This window comes from Pan paniscus, chromosome 9, assembly GCF_029289425.2.
Source record: "Pan paniscus chromosome 9, NHGRI_mPanPan1-v2.0_pri, whole genome shotgun sequence".
NCBI lineage: Eukaryota > Metazoa > Chordata > Mammalia > Primates > Hominidae > Pan > Pan paniscus.
This window is the reverse complement of record NC_073258.2, coordinates 109,867,135-109,872,019: the sequence shown is the minus strand read 5'-3', so window position 1 is coordinate 109,872,019 and position 4,885 is coordinate 109,867,135. Positions and strand designations below refer to the sequence as shown.

At 44.5% G+C, this 4,885-nt stretch overlaps 1 pseudogene; it reads left to right on the top strand.

Moving 5' to 3' along the window:
• Window positions 1-297: 297 nt before the first annotated feature.
• On the top strand, window positions 298-406 carry LOC112441211 (5S ribosomal RNA; annotated as a pseudogene).
• Window positions 407-4,885: the final 4,479 nt, after the last annotated feature.

Genomic DNA, 4,885 nt, shown 5'->3' with positions numbered 1-4,885 from the left:
CTCTGCCGCCCAGGCTGGAGTGCAGTGGTGCCATCTCGGCTCACTGCAACCTCCACCTCCCTGGTTCAAGCAATTCCCCTGCCTCAGCCTCCCGAGTAGCTGGGATTATAAGCACATGCCACCTCGCCTGGCTAATTTTTTTGCATTTTTAGTAGAGACAGGGTTTCACCACGTCGGCCAGACCGGTCTTCAACTCCTGACCTCAGGCAATCTGCCTGCCTTGGCCTCCCAAAGTGCTGGGATTACAGGCATGAGCCACCACACCCAGCCAGGAGACACTCTTAAGACAGAACACTTGTCTAAGGCCATACCACCCTGAACACACCTGATCTCAGAAGTTAAGCAGGGTTGGGCCTGTCTAGTACTTGGATGGGAGACTGCCTGGGAATATCAGGTGCTGTGGCCTTTAAAATAAATTATAAAAGACAAAGAACACTAGAAATTGCTCTGCCCCCATTCCCTTTTGTCCTTGAGCGCAGTTAATGGAATTTGAGGCAGCCAGTTCAATAGCAGATGAGTTAGGCCTGGCATTAACAATTCACAGCTGGAAACCTCATATACACACTAGTAAGGTCCACATGGAATTTAGGTACCTTTGTAGAAGCACAGCAAGAGGAGCAAAAAAAATTGTTCCTGGAACTCTACCTGTTTCAAGGTAAGCCTTCACTGAGATTCAAAGACTCTCTTTTGATGATTAAATCCCTCTCTCAGCCTTCCCTGCAATACTAAGACAAGCCACAGCCTTGTTCAAGGTCAGCTGTTTTTGACCTCTCAGCTGGGCATCTGTTAAGGCCCAAGCAGCAGCCCCGTTATACACAACGCTGTCTGTATAGAAAACCACCCTTTCCTATATAAAAATATCCTTTTGCCTGTAGGCAAAGCCGCCATAATCTGCAGTGAGCCACCAAGATCATTTTCCCATGTGGTTCCCTTAATTAAGCCCAGGGCCTAAGCCACCTACAAGGCCAGGCCTACTAGAAGCCAACTACACAGCAGCAAAAACTAGCCACACAGCCAAATACAGGTCACTGCAGACTGACAGGGTGAAAAGCCACCAGCCTAGGCTATATCCGTTATTTTTAATCCCCAAACTGGACACATTATCTTCTTTCCGAGGTCCCCAGTTCATGTACCATTGTTAAGAGTTTGGGGAATCAATAAATTATCACTTTTTTTTTAAGTCAAGTTCAGAACTGACTAAAGAGATAGATATAGTGATCCGGCAGATGGAGATTAAAGTATTATCTTGATTACTGGTGAAGCTGTTTGCAGAATGTAGCTTAGGTTACCACCAAGGGGGTTCTCTAACATGTAACCCTGGAATTAAACTGAAGTAATTGCAGGGGCAGAGGGCTTAAGCTTACCTGTCACTGCATGGCAGAGGGAAGATTAAATTCCAGCCAAAATGCCACTTCTCCTTCTCTCAAAAGGAGTGGATGAGGGGCAGAAAGAGGCTGGGAATGCTACTCTAGGTAATCTGTCCACAAGGAAATAGGAGGAATGTTCCTTCCTAGCAGCTTCCTCTGCCTACACTTCTTATGTTTGGCCAAATGCGGCTATCAGTCTCAGCTCCACATCACTGCCTTATACCTGCACCCATCAGATAGAGAATGCCCCTAACCGAGTTCATCTCATTCACCTCTGTTTGGACAGAGCCTCACTGCAGAACATGTCACAAGCCACTTGTCAGACTTTGGATTCTCACCCTGGGCTCAGGTGTCCACCCCAAACCAATGAACTATGGCAAACAAGGAAGCGCCCTTGGCTGAAGTCTGTGGCATCTAGGACCACTTCTGTGGTCAGGGACTGTGGGAGAGGCACCAGTCAGAGCTGTCCAGAGCAGATTTCAGGGTGGACTTACTTCTGCAGGGTGCATGATGCTGCACCCCCTTGCTTCTGACTCTGCTCTTGGACTGACTAAATAGTGTCCCTGTGCCATATCAAGTTAGCCTTCTCCCTGGTGCCTCCCCTCAGGGCCTATGGTCAGTGGAGCAGTCCTAGGTAAGGCCTTCTCCTGTTATTCCTAGTATTTCAGGATTCACTTCTCCCACCACCTCTCAATTGCTATCACAGAATTAGGTCAGGTCCTTTCACCAAAGACCATGACAACCAACACAATCATCTTACCTCTGCTCCCGAAAACTCCTACCATACATAGACCACATTCTATGCCTTCCTATTGAGAATTAGTTGTAGAACTCAAGAATCTTTCAGATTTCCAGCACAGAATCAGTATCCACTTAAATTTACAGAAAAATAATTGGTTGGAAATTATTTTGACTCCCAACTTCACGGCAGCAACATTTTTCAAGGGCAATTAAATTTTAAGGACTGACTCCTCTAAACTGGAAAACTGATGTCCTGGCTCCTAGGAGGCCATGCAAAACAGGAAACTCAGAGCAACCTGGTTGCATAAGGATAATATGGTTAAAACTACCTTTACACAGCAATTAACCTCATCACAGAGGGCTGCGCTACCATAAGGTTATACCAGTCAAACTCTTCCAGTTAATCAGGTAAGAAACCAAGAAGAATGAACTACAAGGGAAAAAAACTAATCAAAACGATTCAACTCTGTTGAAAAACAGTCAAGTCAGTCAACACTGAACTTGATTATCAAGAGTCACCTAGTGGTCACAACACCACGGATTCCAACTTTTCTCCACTCCTGGCATGTTCTGGAAGTATCATGTAGACATTGCCCTCATGTCCCTAGATGGAGAGGAGAACCTCTCTCACTACAGAAAACCAAGCCAGGGAGCAGGAAAAGGGGGGAAGTAAAGGACTTCTAATATCAGCCCTCCTTTAGGCCATGGGAATGCCCGGCAAGCTAAGACCTCAGGAGCAATAATGGTAGCATTGTTGGCACAGTGAGCCTCATGAGGGACAGGGAACATCTGGGCCTGTGTTGAGTCACATGAGAGCTCTATAGGGACATAAAGTGGGGCAAAGAGTTGTTTTGTTCCTCGTTGTTGACAACTTTGGGTCACCCTGAGACCACAGCAACATCATAGCAGGTCCCCTAAACCACAAAGCATATACGTGGATCAGTCTGCAGCCAAGCTTGCAGCCCCCACAGCACTCTCATGACTCTACAGAGGTGACCACCACGTGGAGTTCTCGGACCCGACCCCAGGCTCTTTGAATCAGAATCCACATTTTAACAAGATCCCTCGGTGAGGAGCTTTCCCAGTAAAGTTTGAGAAGCATGGCTCTGCTTCTCAGACTCAGATTGAGAAATGTGGGTGAATAGGGGAGGAGGACAAAGAAAAGAACAGAAAGAAAAGCAGAGATAGAAGTATCTGTAAGAGAGAATCACTCTGCTTTTCAGTGAGTTGAAACCAAGCCTGCAGGAGGGGCTAGGGAGAACATAAAACTTGCTTTTGATCAAATCCTGGATCTGAGAAATCTCCACCTTTGATTCAAAGGGTTCCTCAGTCCTTGTGTGAATTTGATAAGCTAGGATTTCTAGGCAGGGATCAAAACATTTCACTGCATTCTAGGAAGCCAAATAAAAGCAAGTAAAGAAATGGTAGCTCTGAGAAAATCAAACAGAACAAACTAGAAATCCTATTTCCATCCTTAGGCGCTTGCTCAGGCCACCCTCATTTTGCCACTGCAGGATGCTCTCCCACCTCCTCCACTAGCCCTGTGACTCTGAGTGGGTCCCAGTCCTGACTCCTTCATGTACGAGCTGAAGACACACAGAGCACTACTCCCAGTAGAAGGATCAATAATTATAAGCAAGAATTTAACACTCTAATTGGTTCCTCAAAATCTCACTTAATGATAAAGATGTCTCTTGCCTTAGGGAGAAAATCTAGTGAAGAAGTTCATGGTCATTAACTTTTTTAAGTTTTAAGGGAAGCAAACAATTTTAAGGAAGCTGACCCAGTGTATTTCTTTGATCTCTTCTATCCGAGGCAACTTCTGATATACTTGCATGAATATAAACCAGAGAAGTCTTTGTTAACTACCAACCTGAGTAAGGATCAAAGCCACCAATCCTGGACAGTCCTGAGTGGAACCCAGGTCTCCTGAGACAAGCAAGAAGATTGCTGAAGTCAGGACGCAGACTCAAATCTGTAAGAGTCACATAGAGCAAAACTTGTCCAATTCGCGACCCATGGACCGCATGTGGCCCAGGATGGCTCTGAATGCAGTCCAACACAAATTCATAAACTTTCTTAAAACATTATGAGTTTTTTGTATGGATCTTTGTTTCTCTTTTTAGCTCATCAGCTATGGTTAGTGTTAGCGTATTTTATGTGTGGCCCAAGACAGTTATTCTTCCAATGTGGCCCAGGGAAGCCAAAAGATTGGACACCCCTGATGTACAGGAAAAGGTAGATGATTCATATTTCCCCGACCTGGTGCTTTGCCCAACCCCATTGTCTCATAGATGGGCATAATCATGTCTCAGAGTGGAGAGGGGTTCCTGCAAGCATGGGAACGATAGAAAAGTCTATTCTGCCTACAAAGAGGCAGACAGGAAAACACAGGTTCCTTGAAAGTCAGAATTACATGATTTTTATTTTATTCTCTGTAGGGTTTTGGGGTTTTTTGTATTTTCCATAAAATATATTTTATTTTTTCAATCAGACTTAGAGTGAGGTTACATTAAAATGTAAGGACATTGAAACCAGAAAATGTAGAAATGAACCTGTTCTCCATCAACTCTTAGCTTTGTAATTTTGGGGAAGTCATTTAACCTTGCTAAGCTCCAGTTTCCTCAATCCACAAATAACTATTTTAATAATTGCTGCCTTCTCAACTTCATAGAGGTTTTGTGAGGCTTAAATAAGATAATGAATATTTAGTCCTACAACTCAAAATCACTAAGGACTTTTTCAAAGATAGGATGACTTTAGATAACCTGCTTATG